The sequence below is a fragment of the Rhinatrema bivittatum genome, chromosome 4 (assembly GCF_901001135.1).
Source record: "Rhinatrema bivittatum chromosome 4, aRhiBiv1.1, whole genome shotgun sequence".
Classification (NCBI taxonomy): Eukaryota; Metazoa; Chordata; class Amphibia; order Gymnophiona; family Rhinatrematidae; genus Rhinatrema; species Rhinatrema bivittatum.
Window position 1 is genome coordinate 383,196,372 of NC_042618.1, and position 16,620 is coordinate 383,212,991.

Genomic DNA, 16,620 nt, shown 5'->3' on the forward strand with positions numbered 1-16,620 from the left:
TGGGCGAGTTTGTTTCCAACCGTTAAGTGACATCAGACTGCCGGAAGAGATGTTGTGGTGGTAAAAGCTATCTTTAGGTATTTGAGGTGGATGCGGGTGAGTAGTGACTTTGGAAGCTCCTTAGGCCTCTCTTCCACCCCCCCCCCCCACCCATCACTGCAAACTGTATACCCTTTACCCTTAAATGATACCTGGAAAATGGCACGCAGTATGGTAATAGAATAAAGTCTGAGCTGGTACAAGTCTGAAACATATCCTTGCTGCTTGCAGGATTCACACTTTTTTTTTTGATAGAAATGGACTGTCATTTTAGTTTTGGAATGAATTTTGGAATGAAGTTTGTATGAAAGTTTTGTTTTTTTTGTTTGTTTTTTTTTTAAATCTGTTTTATTTAATGTTCAGATGCTGTGAGCCACCAAGCATGAGTGTTAATATAGGCGGGCTATTTAACACTATAAATAAAAATATAGATGTGATGCTGAGTAAAGGGGAAGAAAAGTTACTTCTGCGTATTATGAGAAATGACACAGCATTGCATAGTTAGTTGATATTGATTGTTTTAAGGTCTGATTTATGGAAGTGTCTTCTGAAAATAAAGTAGATGGGAAAGTGCAATGTGCCTATTCTGTAGTGCACTGAAGCGTCGTCTGGGCCATACAGCTTTTCAGCTGTCATGCTTGCGTGCAATAGGAAAATGTGCACTCTGACACAGCCAAGCTCTACAGTAGAGCATCTTGGAATGGTCTGGATTGAGGCCATTCTGGATGATGAAAATTCCAGACATTGGAAATTTTCTGATGAAGAATTTTGGATAATGGGAGTCTTTCTAGATAATGGATCATTTGAACAATTAGTTTTCAACTAGAAGATTTTTAGGGTAGAACAGGTTAGGGCCTAGGACTTTTTTTTTCTTCTTCTGTGTAATGAGAAATTTTTGGATAATAGAACTTCAGATATACTTGGAAATGCAGGGGAGGATCGTTTTATCACGTCCTCGCCAGTGAAGTAAATAGTTGAATCCTCAATTAGTTAGGTGTGAACATAATTTTCTTACAAGTAGGAAGGAGGTGGGTGAGTGTGTTAGACAGGCAAATATTTATGAAAAGCTTTTTACTAAACAAAACGTATTAAAATAATAAACATGCTGTATTGGGATTAATTAATAAAAATGTCATGTGCAAGCAGATGCCCTTTTTACATTATTTGCATTAATTATCATTCAGAATTTTCAGTGCACTCGGCTAGACTGTTTTGTTAAATCTTTTATTTTTTCATCAGGATTATTGGAAAAAGTTGAATTGTAACTGAGTTTTGCAGGTTTATTTTGAGAAGTAAAATGATCTTATGTCTTTCTATCCCTTGCCGTTGGGTTCAATTAATTTTTTAATATAGTTTTAGAAACCCTATGTAATCTATCTGCTGAACAGTTTTAAAAAATATGCAGGCAGATTAATTTGGATAAAACAAAACATTTCCTACAAACATTTACGGTATCCATATTTACAGTGTGGCTTCTCCCACTGTGGCTATATCCTCACCTGCTCTGCAGCATTTTGTTTGTAGCAATAGGACAGCCATTTTTAGGGGAGTAATTCACTTTCACTTTTTGTCACACTTTTTTTTCAGGAGGAGAATCATTTTATGAAGATCCTTTTCCTGAAATTAAGCAGCTCAATGCTATTATTGATAACTTTTCACTTAATATCAACAAAATAATTTCATGTTTTCTGTTGGTTGGTCAATAAACCCCAGCATCCAGACTCCTCCTTTTTTTTTAATTTTTTAATTTTTATTTGGCTAATTTTCTGGGCTACTACCTCATTTAGCTGCCAATAATTGATCTGCAAGTTATTTTTTGTGAGAAGCAGATCATTTCAGTTGCCATGGAAGTTTGCCCTAGTGTTGTATGCAGCAGCTTTACACCTTCTTCCTTTTCTATATTTAATTCAGGGTTTTTGCTGCATTGAATTTAGCTTATCTATTTTATCCTTAAATGAATAAGGAGCAAAGATAGTCGCAAGTGCAATATAGCAAGAAATTAGTCCTGGGGGAATTCTGTGCTACTATGGAGCGCAGAATTTGTGCAGAATTCCCTCCCCCCCCCCCCCCCATGCAGAATTGCAAAATTCTGTGCAGAAAATGGCAGAGGAGACCCCGGCGCGTGAAGATGAAGGCCCCGGCGCGCCGTTCACTGCGAAGATGAAAACACCTGTGTGCCGTGGGACGCACTCCGCTCACCGTGGAGATGAAGGCCCCCAGTTCGCTGTTTGTAGTGAAGATGATGGCTCCCCCTCGGGATGCGCTCTGCTTGCGGCGAAGATGAAGGCCCTGGTGAGAGTGAATGTGTGTGTTTGTGTGTGAGAGGAGAGAGGGGGAGGGAAGGGGGTGTGGGTGCCAGAGAGAGGGAGCCCATATGAGGAGATTGTGAAGGAGTGTGTATGTGTGTATGTGAGTGAGAGATTGGGAGCTCGTGTGTATGAAAAAGGGATCGTGTGTATGTGAGGGTGCTAGCCTGTGTGAAGGGATTGTGTATGTGAGAGACACAGCCTGTGTGAAGGGGTGCATGAGAAAGACATAAGTAGCCTGTGAGAGGATGTATGTGTGAAAGAGAAAGGGAGCTTGTCTGGGTGTGTATGCAAGAGAGGGACCTTGTATGAGGGGATGTGTGTGTGTGCGCGAGAGAGTGAGGGAGCCTGTATGAGGGGGTGTGTATGTGCACTAATAAGAGCGAGCATGTGTGTGAGAGACGGAGGGACAGAGGGGAGCCTGTATGAGGGGCAGTACTGAGAATGGGGTCAAACTCTGGGACTGGTGATAGAGTGGAAGGGGTTAAGTCTAGAGGTGGAGGGGATAGATACTGGCAGGTGGAAGAGTTGGGGCCTGAGAGGGCAAAGTCGCTAGGGGAGTAGGGAGAGCGAGTGGAAGGGACACTCTTATAGTGAATTTCTAGGGAAATTCTGCTCAAAATATTTAAAATTCTGCATCTCTAAGTAAAAACATTTTTCTGTATTTAAAATGTAACTACTTAAAGACGGTCATGTAAATTGTTTTATTTTGACCAATATAAAGTTTGCAGAATTTTAAATTTTTTTGCGCAGAATTCCCCCAGGAGTAAGAAATTTTCACCACATTATTTGCCTCTGTGTTCAATCATACATCCCTCAAAAAGATAAGGATTTATAATGTATATTAATGGATTTATGATTGTACACTGCTTTGAGCGATTTGTTTTAAATCAGGAAAGTGGTTTATCAAATAAATAAATGTAGAATTTCACCTTTGTTGCTTATGCACCCCCCCACCCCCCCCACCCCATTAAGAAAAAAATCCCTGTTGAATCAGATGAGAAAATGTAGATGATGTAGGACCACAGAATGATCAGCTTGGGAAACAGTTTGCTATGGCTGAATCCCCAGTTCTTAGCAGAATTTCTATCTTTTTGGGTTTGCAGTACACATCCAGTTTTGTCTCCACTTAAGCGAGAGTTTAACCATTTTTTTTTTAATCCTAGTATAAAACTAAGTGGGACAGTTATAAATAGCTTTGCAGTTAGTGAGTAATAAGAGTGCTTGTGTGCCAACCCATTAGTTTCAACAGCATCTACAGTATCTGTCCGTTTATGGCAACTTTGAATGAACTTTCATGAAGAAGTGAACTTTTTTCCATAAACATAAAGGCTTATGATGAGTTAAGGTACTAAAACTGTAAATTGGAAAGAAGAATTTTTGGGGAGGGGGAGAAGGAAGATGCAATTTGTATGCTGGTGGAATTTAAAAATTAAAGATGACAAGCTGAAAATGAGTAAATAATGGGCATTTTGATGAAGTTTCTAATTTTTTTTAGAACAATAAAAAATGAATAAGAGACGTCAGTTGGATTGTATGCCCTGAAAAGACAGATATGGCAAACACAGTGATAATGCAGAGGGGGCTGAGCAACAATCTATGGATGTTTCATATCCAGGCTATCTCTTTTGTGCTGAAGAATTGTCCTTAAGAAAAAAAGCTAATCATACTGGCCTGATTGACTTACCGTATCTGAAGAAGGAACACCATGTTCAAGAGCTTTGTTGGTCTAATAAAATGCCATTACTACTACATATTATTATAGCACTATTCGCTGTACACAGCACTATATAAACAACACTTGAGAGACAGCCCCTGACTCAATAGAGTTTGCAGTCTTAATGACAAACATATAGGGCAAAAGAGACTTGAGGAGCACCATATAGTTACGTGTTGTAGACACCATCTCCTAGAGTGGTATAGGACTGGAACAGAGTGTGGGTAGTCCAGTGAGGCTGAAGCAAGGGACAAGTGCAGTCTGGATTGAAGTTCAAGGATGCAGTGCGGGCAGGAACAAACTCTGGAATGGAGTGCAGACTGGAATAGGGCTCTGGAGTGGCATTCGGACTAGAATGGAGCCCTGGAGTGGAGTGTAGGCTGGAATGAAGCTATGGAAGACTGGAACATTGGAGCAGACTGGATCTGAGTGTAGGTAAGAGTGAACTGGGACAGACTGGATCAGAGTGCAGGTAAGAGTGACCTGGGACAGGTAAGCGTGGAGCTGGAATACTGGAACAGGGACTAAGGCAAGATAGACTAGGATAAGATAGGACAAAGACTACACAGAACATGGAACATAGAGTGCCCAAAGGCAGCATAGGCAAGAAAAGCCAAGAGGAACAAGGCAGAGAGAGGCCTAGAAACAGGAAGTTGGGAAACAGGGCTTCTGGGCCTTCTGATCCTGTGATCAGAAGGCCCAGAAGCCATAGAGCAAACAGGTAACAACTGGTAATAGAAGGCTGAAGGGCCACAGGAGCAAGCAAGGCAGAACTGAGATCAGAAGGCCTCAAGGTAAGAGTGGCTAAAGCAGGGAGCCGCTCATGGAGGTCCCCTGGTGGCACGGAGACTGAAGGACAGGCAGTGGTCAGGGACCAAGAATGTGCTGGTAGTTTGGAGCTGGGCTCATTGGTGGAGAGGAGGCCACACGGCAGCTGGAAACACAGCAAGACTGGTTAAAATTAGCTAATGAGGCTGATACTTGGAAAAAATCACACAAAATGTTGCCAAAGGTATGTAAAGAGTAAGAAAGCAAGGAGACAAAGGAGCAATCACCAAGATATGTGGGCTTTTGTTTTTTTAATATAAAAGTATAATCATGCTTATTGTAATTCATTGTTATTGCTGGGCATGTGCTAGGAACCAGCTTGTCTTGTCTCATCTCTGACACAGTTTTTTGGGGACAAGCTCACTTGCTGTTAGTCTTGTCAGATTAGATTTCCTTCAGCTCAACATACAATGATCTCTGTGGAGTTCATGAATTGATTGCATGATAAAACCAAGAAAACTTCTAATTACATTGTTAAAAATTATGAGGTGGTGAGTCAAGTTCAAATGTACCAGATTTTTGACCCAGAGGCAGACAACTTAGTTGCACCAGCATGTGGTTCATATTGTTTTGTTTTTTTTTTAAGTCACTACAGGGAAGTTAAGCTGACGGTTATCTTCTGGTTTTCTTCAGTTTTACTTGCTTACTGTGGAAGTCAGCTCTGAACAAAATCAACTACTGTTTATTATGCTTTTAGAAGTCTGTACATTTGCTGCTTATAATTTATGGATGATATTGGTCAACTGATCAGATATTTCCTAGCAGTATGTCCCCTTGTAATTTCAGAATTTTAAATCCATTATTAATCCCTTGTAAGACAATTACCTTATTAGAATTGGTTGGAATATTAGCTGCTTGAATTCATAACAAAGATTTGTATTGAAGAGTGAGAGCTTCGCTCCGGGGAACTCTTTCGTATGGAGGAAGCACTGCCCATTCAAAGCACAAGAAATAGCAAAAAATCTTGCATTTTTAAAGCATAAGCTAAAAATAAAACTTTGAATGCTTTGTTTGGTCTGCAGTTCTTCTGTATGAAATGGAGAGTTTCATAAACACCTGGGAGCAATACAAAATTGCACTTGTGGAAAACACGATTCCGTGCCCCATTTCTTGTCAAAAGCAGATTACAGGATTCTTCTGCTGCTCATACACAGTGGGGCCATTCTGGGTCAGATCAGTGGTCCATGGAGCCCAGCATCCTGCCTCTGATGGGGGCTGGTCTGGGTTACTTGGACGTACCTGGTAGATCCTAATGGGGCAATCAATTACCTGTTTCAGAAGGCGTTTGACAAAGTTCCTCATGAGAGGCTTCTAGGAAAAGTAAAAAGTCATAGGATAGGTGGCGATGTCCTTTCGTGGATTGCAAACTGGCTAAAAGACAGGAAACAGAGAGTAGGATTAAATGGACAATTTTCTCAGTGGAAGGGAATGGACAGTGGAGTGCCTCAGGGATCTGTATTGGGACCCTTACTTTTCAATATATTTATAAATGATCTGGAAAGAAATACGATGAGTGAGGTAATCAAATTTGCAGATGACACAAAATTGTTCAGCGTAGTTAAATCACAAGCAGATTGTGATAAATTACAGGAAAACCTTGTGAGACTGGAAAATTGGGCATCCAAATGGCAGATGAAATTTAATGTGGATAAGTGCAAGGTGCTGCATATAGGGAAAAATAACCCATGCTATAATTACACAATGTTGGGTTCTATATTAGGTGCTGCAACCCAAGAAAGAGATCTAGGCGTCATAGTCACTCCTCCCATTTGACATACCATGTATATTCCAGCTGTATATATTCCATATATATATATTTCCATGTATATTTCCGCTGATTATAATCCATGTTTCTGTATTATTAATTTATTGTTTTATGTTAATTTATAGTTTGTAATTTTGTTAACTTATTGTTCAATTACTTAATTCTGTCCTATCTTCCGACATCCATGTTTTTACTCTCCCTGTTTTAATGTAACTTCTCTTTTCCACTTATACGTTAATTGGTTTTTCCCCTTGTTCTAATGTAAACCGGTACGATAAGACCTGGTCTTGAGTGTCGGTATAGTAAAAGAAGTTAAATAAATAAAATAAATAAATAAATAGTGGATAACACATTGAAATCGTCGGTTCAGTGTGCTGCAGCAGTCAAAAAAGCAAACAATGTTGGGAATTATTAGAAAGGGAATGGTGAATAAAACGGAAAATGTCATAATGCCTCTGTATCGCTCCATGGTGAGACTGCACCTTGAATACTGTGTACAATTCTGGTCGCCGCATCTCAAAAAAGATATAATTGCGATGGAGAAGGTACAGAGAAGGGCTACCAAAATAATAAGGGGAATAGAACAGCTCCCCTATGAGGAAAGACTAAAGAGGTTAGGACTTTTCAGCTTGGAAGAAGGGACGGCTGAGGGGGGGATATGATAGAGATGTTTAAAATTATGAGAGGTCTAGAACGGGTAGATGTGAATCGGTTATTTACTCTTTCTGATAGTAGAAAGACTAGGTGGCACTCCATGAAGTTAGCATGGGGCATATTTAAAACTAATCGGAGAAAGTTCTTTTTTACTCAACGCACAATTAAACTCTGGATTTTGTTGCCAGAGGATGTGGTTAGTGCAGTTAGTATAGCTGTGTTTAAAAAAGGATTGGATAAGTTCTTGGAGGAGAAGTCCATTACCTGCTATTAAGTTCACTTAGAGAATAGCCACTGCCATTAGCAATGGTAACATGGAATAGACTTAGTTTTTGGGTACTTGCCAGGTTCTTATGGCCTGGATTGGCCACTGTTGGAAACAGGATGCTGGGCTTGATGGACCCTTGGTCTGACCCAGTATGGCATTTTCTTATGTTCTTGCTCCCAGAAGTAAGAAGTGCTGATCCCTAAGTCTGTTGGCTGATAATGGGCCTGTTCTCCAAACCTTTAACACCCGCTTTCAGACCTTTTTACCTTCTCTGGCAACAGTTCCACAGCTTCATTATGTTTTGATTTGAAATAAATTTAAGAAAATATTTTTTCAGTCTACTTCCAGTTGACTTAATGGCGTGTTCTCTAGTTCTAGTGCTATTTGAAAGGTTAAATAATAGTTCCCAATTAGCTTGTTTGACACCACTCAGGAATCCCCATTCGATTGTCTCTTCTCCAAGCTGAAGAGCTGTAACCTGCTTGGCCTTTCTTCATTCGAGAGTCCTTCCATACCTTTGGTCATTTTTGTTAACATTTCTCTGTACTTTTTCTAGTTCTATCTTTTTCGGGATGAGGTCTCCAGAACTACATGCAGAACACAAGGTGTGGTCTTGCCGTGATCCATACAGAGGCATTATTATTATTATTGAAGTTTTGTCATCCATTCCCAATAATTCTGACATGCCATTTGATTTTTAGACTACTGCTGCACACCGAACCGAGGATTTCAGTTGATTGTCCATAATGATGCCTAGGACTTTTTCCCAAATGGTAATTTATAATGTGACACTCAGCATTGTGTACATTTAGGGGTGATATTCAAATGTTTTCACAGGGGTAAACACAATCTGAATTTTTTCTCTCCCCACCCCTAGTGTAGATAAGAGTAGGGAAGGGAGAAAGTACAAACAGATATTTTATTTTGAAGTCTTTGCATTTACTTTCCAGTACACACTTTGTACCTGCTGTTATGCAATGCAGATACAAAATGTGCCAGATGCAGGTTGCGCATGCCGGCAAGGGAAACACCAAGAGGGGGACTGCAAGCCCTGTGGTCAGTATCATTTCCTTTTATGTTAAGATTATTTTTCTCTATGTGCATCACTGTGCACTTGTCCACATTAAATTTCATCATTTAGTCACCCCCTTCTCTACTCTTGCATGGGCTTCTTGCAATTCCATAGTCTGCTCATGTTGTAACTTCTGTTTAGTGCTAAAGAAGAGAAAATACTGAAATGTAAAGGGTAGGTGTGTTAGGTGCTTGCTTTGTTCTTTGCTGGGATGGGTCTCGTCCTGTCTTTTGGATGAAAGGTTTTTCTGAAAGGTGTGGAATTGCTGACAAAGTCTTCTGTGCATGTCTGGTTTTCTTTTGAAATTCAGTGGGTTGTTTTTTTTTAATGGTTATGGGAAGTTTACCACTTTGTAGCTCAAATTAAAAACTTTTCTATTCCTCTCAATGCATCAGAGTTCATCTTTGACTTGAGATGGGGTACTCTCTGAGAGTTTGGGCATCACTTCTTTAAGGCACTGAGAGGCCAATGCAGAAAGATGTATTCAGTTGAATGCACCTTTTTGCCTACGTTTAAGCATGCATTTTCTGGGCGCAACCATTGTTTTAGTTTCAGGTCCTATCCCCGTTAGGCTTGCAGTGGTTCCCAGGACCTTTACCAAAGTCATGGTGGTAATAGCAGCCGTCCTTCGCAAATAAAGAATTTTGGTTCATCCCTACTTGGACTATTGGCTCCGAGCAAAAATCTCCCAGGAAAAGCAGCCGACCAGTGTCGGTGGTCCAGCTCTCAGAGAGGCTGGGTATGTGGTGAAAATTACCCATGGGAAGGGTATGTGACCCTGCTGTCCAACAGGGTCATCAAAGTCATAGAGCAGGCGAGGATGTTTCACTTCCTAGACTACCTCCGACTGATGGAGCTGATGATAGCTGCCATAGATGTAGTCTCCTGGGCCAGAGCACAGATGTGCTTGCTACAACAGTTGCTGTTATCTCACTGGTTGCCAGCTTTGAGTCCAGACTAGTGACTGGATCTCGCACATGCAGTAAACCTAGGAACCCCCACCCCCAACCTCAGATGCCAAAATCTTCAGATAGGGAGCAGATTGTCAGGGCCAGCTGGCCCAAGGGAATTGGTCAAGAGTGGAAACTCTGTGGCCAATAAACAAATTAGAGTTAAGAACCATCAGATGAACTTTTCAGTCCTTCCTACCAAGGATAGGGGGAAGAGCAGTAAGAGTCCTTCAGACAGTGTCACGTCAGTGGTGTATGTAAAAAGCAAGCGAGAACACGCAGCCTCAGGCTTGCAGAGGAAGCAAGTCGAATACTCAGCTGGGCAGGAAAAGAAAATACATAAACAGATTATCTCTGCAGCAAAAAAAAAGCTGGATCCAGGAGAATGGAAGTTTATCCAGGAAACATTCCAGAAGATAGTGGTGTGATGACTGCCCACAGGGGACTTAATGGCGACCTGAGCCAATGCCAAAGTGGACAAGTTCTTCGTGTATTGGAAAGGCAGGCGCCAATGGGATAGATACTTTAATCCAAACATGACTGAAGGGGACAGGCTTCTGTACGTATTCTGCCTTGGCCTCTGATAGGAAAGGTTATAAAGAGAATAGAAACTCATCCCTCAGAAGTGATATTGGTAGCTCTGGATTGGCCAAGACCTAATGAGGTTCTGGTGGGGACCCCTCTGCAGCTCCCTAAAAGTAGAAGCTGCTTTGGCAGGGTCCAGTATCAGTGGAAGACCCATCTCCATTCTGTCTTGCCTGGCACTTGAGAGGACATGGCTGCGAAGTAGGGGGTACGCTCAGGCAGTAGTGACAACCATACTGAAAGTTCGGAAGAACATGACTTTGCTAGCTTACATCAGAGTCTGGAGGCTATTTGAAGGCTATATTGAAGCTCACTGCTGGAAGAACAGGGTTCTTTATGGAAGGAAGACATAGCAGTAGATGGATGCTAATGGGAGTGTGGGAGACCGTGCAGTGTTTCCCTGGTCGGAGGCACAAAGCCACCAGCCTTTTTCAAATACAATTTCACTTTTTTCAAAGCAGCAGCAACACAAGAATGACTGCCTACCTTTGCAGTATATTTCCCACTCCCTGGGCTTTGGGTCAGCATAGATTTACAGGAGCTCTTCTCCTGGAGACATAGGGGCCTCCTGAACCCAACTGGGCTTACATTCTTATGATCCCACCTTAGAGCGCACGCATTGTGGGATTTAAGGTGAACCAGGCCTCTAGCCTGGTCCTGCACATACAAGGGGTAAAACAGGGTCACTCCGTTACAGGGAGTTTTATCCTTTAGATATTTTAATGGATGATTTGCTATGCTTATTAATCATTTTACTAGTATTTATTTAAGCAGGCTTTTAACTCTTAAGTGCAATAGCTGAGTAAGTGTGGGCAGATATATACCTGTATTTGTCCTGATTTATGCTCTCAATTTTGTATCTTTTAATTGGTTATTATGTTTATGAATGTTACACTGGAAACCGCCAAGAAAAGTTGAAAGGCAGTTTATCCTTTTTAAATAAACATCTTGTGGGTACTAGACGTCTTGCAGAAAGGTGTGGACAAAGGCCTAGCACTCAACTCATTGACTGTGCAAGTGGCAGCCATATCCTGCTACAGGAACCACATTGAGGAATTCAGGTAGCTGCGTACCGAGATGTGCACTTACTGCAAGGGGTGAAACATATTTGACCACCCTTCATACTGATTTTTCCTCAGTGGGAACTTAACTTGGTCCTTAAAGCCTTAGTAGGAGCACCCTTTGAACCCTTGAACCAAGCATCCATTAAGGATCTCACGTTAATAATTGCTTTTCTAGTAGCGGTCTGTTGTGCTGGGCATATTTCAGAGTTGCAAGCGCTCTCATGTAGGGATCCCTGCCTAGAGATCTTGTCTCATTTTGTCACCTTCAAACTGGGTTCCCTCACTCCTTCCAAAGGTAGCATCTCTATTCCACCTGAATCAGGTTCTGTGTCTCTTAGCATTCGGTAGGAAGGAATGTAAGAAGACTGACAGCCTTCACCTACTAGATGTGCACCACTTAATAATATACTAAAAAATGATGAACACTTTCAGGAGATCAGCAGAGCTGTAGCTAAATTATGGCTGATATAACTTCAGCCATAGATGCCATCTGTAAAAATATGCAAAATGGGCACTGCCACTGCATCACAATGTGGATGAAGAGCCACTTGCCCTTCCCAATTTAGCCCTTGGGGCTGACTAGCTCTGCTGCCCCGGGAAAAGAAAAGTCTGGTACTCATGATGTCCCCCGTCCCTTCAGGGCTGTCTTCGGAAGGGGAGGAGCCAAGCCAATCAAGGAGATCATCCTGAACTGAGCCTGTTCAACCACAGTAGCCCTGCCCTAGTATCATTGTTAACTGCTCTGTGGTCTGAGTTGCATTGCTGGGAGGAGGTGAAATGTGGAAAGAAAAAGGAAGAGAAGTCCATACAGAAGCATGACAATCAGCAATAGAGGGAAGCAATTCAATGATAGGGACCAGCAGTTCCTGTCCCTAAAAGGTTGACTAGGAGTCACTCCAGTTTTTGTTTTCTGATCTGCATTTCCCAATAGGCTTGTGTACTCTGTTATAGGGCACTGGTTCTCAACCTTTCATCATTACTTGTACCCCTTTCAAGAGTGTAAGATGTCTTGTGTACCTTTAAGATTAAAAAAAATTAAGATTTGAAGCAAATACTATAGCCTCTATTCAAGAAGATGCAATTTTTGTTTCACATATAAAGATCCTTAACTTAAATTTTAACACTGTTATCTTTGAAATAAAAGAAAAATGAGTCTCTCCGCGTAGTATCTTATGTTGTGTGCAGGGTGAGGGCACACTTTGTCACTTGGCCATAAGCAGATTACCTGGTTTTCTGTGGCAAATTTCATATTTTTACGTATATTTGCAATTCTTTACAATTTTTAAAATATATTTTTACTTTATAAAAACAAAGTCCTTGCATTTTTCTTCTTTTCAATTTTCTTCTGTTTCCCACATTGCGCTCTCCTGCCACTGGGGCTATGGGCAAGAGGAAGGAAGTTCTCAGAACCTTTCCAGCTGCAGGAGTGTTCTGGCAGACCATCATGCCAGAGTTTTCACCTGTCCTACCTTGGCCGATTGTGGAGTCCGACTTGGCCGGTTTAGGGGCTGCCGACGGCTGAAGCTTCACTCAGCCTGGTGAATCAGTCCACACCAAGGCCTCCTGGTGCTGCCGCCCATGCAGAGGCTGAGGCCGCGGAAAATGATTGGCGTCCTAGCGCTGCCTCTGCATCATTGGTCGGCATCCATGTGCCTGCTGTTGGTGGTGGACTGCAGTGGGACACTGCAGAGATGTGCCAGCATGCCCGGGAGCCAGAAAAACAGGTCAGAGGTTGAGGCACTTGGTGTCTTGGCGTCAGGTGAGGTCTCTTCAATGCCTGAGGTCTTGGGTGCTGGCTCGCAGGAGGTCCAAGAGGTCGTCGGTGCTTTCCAAGTCAGATCAGTTTTATCTAAGCCCGCTCTGGCTATCATTCAGGCCGATACAGTAAAATCGGCGGGAGAGCCGGCACTCCGAGGCGAGCGCCCGCTCTCCCAGCGCGCGCCCAGGCCACTCTCCTGGGCGCGTGATCCAGTATTTTAATGAGGGCTTGTGGTAAAAGGAGGCGCTAGGGACACTAGCGCGTCCCTAGCACCTCCTTTTTGACAGAAGCGGCGGCTGTCAGCGGGTTTGACAGCCGACACTCAATTTTGCCGGCGTCTGTTCTCAAACCTGCTGACAGCCAAGGGATCAGAAAACTGATGCCGCATAATTGAGCATCCATCTTCTGACCCGCGGGCTGATTTTTTAATTTAAATTTTTTTTTTAATTTTGGGGCCTCCACCTTAATATCGCTATGATATTAAGTCGGAGTGTGTACAGAAAAGCAGTTTTTTCTGCTTTTTCTGTACACTTTCCTGGCAGAAATTAACGCCAGCCTTTGGGCAGGCGTTAATTTCTGAAAGTAAAATGTGCGGCTTGGCTGCACATTTTACTTTCTGTATGGTGTGGGAATAACTAATAGGGCCATCAACATGCATTTGCATGTTGCGGGTGCTATTAGTTTTGGGGGGGGGGGGGGGGTTGACAGTGCGTTTTCGACACGCTATTACCCCTTACTGTGTAAGGGGTAAGAATAGCGATTCAAACGCGTGGCCAATCGCGGGCTAACAGTGCGCTCTGGCGGAGCGCACTGTACTGTATCTGCCTGATTGAGCAGTCTGTTTCATCTTTGGTCACTATTACCTTGGACATTCACTCTAAATTTCATAATCAAAATCAGCATATTATGACTTGTGAAATCAACATTTCTAACCAGGAAACTTCTGTCTCTCAAGTTAAGGAACTGCAAGTTAAGCAAATATTGGGCATTAAATCAGTTTTGCGGAGGTTTGAAAATTTGGAGAATTTCTCTAAGATATTGAACTTGCGTGTATTAAATTTTCCTCAAACGCCAGTGCTTTCTCCAATCAAGCTGTTTAAATTTTACATGAAGGATGTCTTACAAATTTTGGAGTCAGCTTTTCCTCCAATTCAAAAAATTTTATATTTACCATCTGTTAAGAAGAACACAGATATAGATTAGCAGAATGCTACTTTGGATTTATCTGAGTTTCTGGAAAATTCTACTTCACAAACTTTCTAGAGCTGCTATGCTGATTTCATGTGTGCTTTTGCAGGATAGAAATATTCATTTTTTTCTTCATTGTGAGGCTTTATTTAAGGGTGAAAAATTTTGGATTTTTCCAGATTTAGCTAGGGCAACGCAAGAGTGGAGGAAGACATTTTGTATGGTATCTGAGGTTATTTCTTTGGGGGCCTCTCGCATTGTCAGACACCCTGGTAAATGTCTCATTTTAAATTCTGAGAGAGATGTTTTCTTTGACCCCTCTCAGTTGATGGACTTCATTGTTGCTAGGTGCAGCATAGTTTCTTCAACCTCTTAGTATGTGGGTTCTATATGAAAAGGCAGTATTGTTGAGGGCATCATTTTTTGTTTTTTGTTTGTGGGGTTTTTTTTGTATTTTTTCTAATTTTGTATGTTTTTTTTTTTTGCCATAGGACCAGTTTCCTATCCCCTCGATATTTGAGGCTTCAGTGAGAGTTCTGCAATATACCGTATTTTTCGCTCCATAAGACGCACCTGACCATAAGACGCACCTAGGATTCAGAGGGGGAAAATTTAAAAAAAAAAAAATTGTGCTAAACCGGCTCTGCGTCTGGGCGTCTTATGGAGCAAATTAGGGGAGTGCATAGCTTTTTTTTTTTTTCTCCCCATTTTGTTTTCGGGTCTGGGGAGGGCCATTTCGGTCCACTCCCCAGATCAGAAAACTTTTTTCTCTGGGAACCCCTCCCCCCCAAAAAAAAAACCCCATCCCACACTTTAAATTAACAACCCCCACCCTCCTGACTCCCCCAAGACCTGCCGACTTAATTTACCGCAACCCCCCACCCTCCTGACCACCCCCAAGACCTGCAGATTAATTTACCGCAACCCCTTACCCTCCTGACCCCCCCAAGACCTGCCGACTTAATTTACCGCAACCCCCCACCCTCCTGACCCCCCCCAAGACCTGCCGACTTAATTTACCGCAACCCCCCACCCTCCTGACCCCCCCCAAGACCTGCCGACTTAATTTACCGCAACCCCCCACCCTCCTGACCCCCCAAGACCTGCCAAACGTCCCTGGTGGTCCAGCGGGGGTCCAGGAGCGGTCCGGGAACGATCTCCTGGGCGTGGGCCGTCGGCTGCCAGTAATCAAAATGGCGCCGGCGGCCCTTTGCCCTTACTATGTCACTGAGACCGACCAATAGCAGCGGTCGGTCCCAGTGACATAGTGAGGGCAAAGGGCCGTCGGCGCCATTTTGATTACTGGCAGCCGACGGCCCACGCCGAGGAGATCGTTCCCGGACCGCTCCTGGACCCCCGCTGGACCACCAGGGACGTTTGGCAGGTCTTGGGGGGATCAGGAGGGTGGGGGGTTGCGGTAAATTAAGTCGGCAGGTCTTGGGGGGGTCAGGAGGGTGGGGGGTTGCGGTAAATTAAGTCGGCAGGTCTTGGGGGGTCAGGAGGGGGGGTTGCGGTAAATTAAGTCGGCAGGTCTTGGGGGGGTCAGGAGGGTGGGGGGTTGCGGTAAACTAAGTCGGCAGGTCTTGGGGGAGTCAGGAGGGGGGGGGGGGTTTGTTTTGTTTTTTTTATATTCGCTCCATAAGACGCACATACATTTTTCCCCCCACTTTGGGGGGAAAAAAAGTGCGTCTTATGGAGCGAAAAATACGGTAATCTGTTTTTGTTCTATATTCTTATGTATTTGAAATTGCATAACCTCAGTTTTTCTTTTCAAATATGTATATATTTGAATTTATTGTTAAATGCAAACAAAAAACGTAAAAAAAAAGTCTGACATTTCTGTATCTAGTTAATTTTGTTCTTTGTTAGACGAAAAGGAATCTTAGTAATTTGAGACTGGGAAGAAAGGAGTAGAAGAGATCTGTGAATGAGAAGAGAGGAGAATCAGAGATAGTAAATGAAGAAATCTTAGGCAGTAGGAGTTTGAGGGAAGGATGGGGATTCAGGGAGGATAAGGTAAGGGAATGAGGGGAGGGAAGAGAGATGGGGAGAGGTAGGAAAAAGGGAGTATTAGGGATGTGAGTGGAAGAGGAGGAAAGATTGAGATGAAAGGAGAAAAGAGGGAGAACTAGAGATGGGGTAGAGGAGGAGAAAAGATTGGGCTAGGATGAAGAAGGAAGCCACTCAGGCCCCACCCCCCAAAATCACACAATCCTCTTTCCCTTATCCCCCATTCCAAAGCTCCTTTGATCCCCTCATCCTTCCTCATTCACACGCCACCCCCTCACTTTCCCTGTTAATTAATCCTCGCTTTGTATGTGAATGTTATCTAGTGGCTTGCTACTAGCTGCAGTGTCAGTATGGCCTTGGTCCATTCTAAATATGTTTCTGTAATCCTGTGCCCCACTTTCTTTTGTTGATTCAG

At 42.8% G+C, this 16,620-nt stretch overlaps 1 protein-coding gene across 18 annotated transcripts in view; it reads left to right on the forward strand.

The window, feature by feature from the left end:
* SLMAP (sarcolemma associated protein) overlaps positions 1-16,620 on the forward strand; it is a 362,537-nt gene that overhangs the window by 99,121 nt on the left and 246,796 nt on the right. The gene's annotated exons all lie outside the window — the stretch shown is intronic.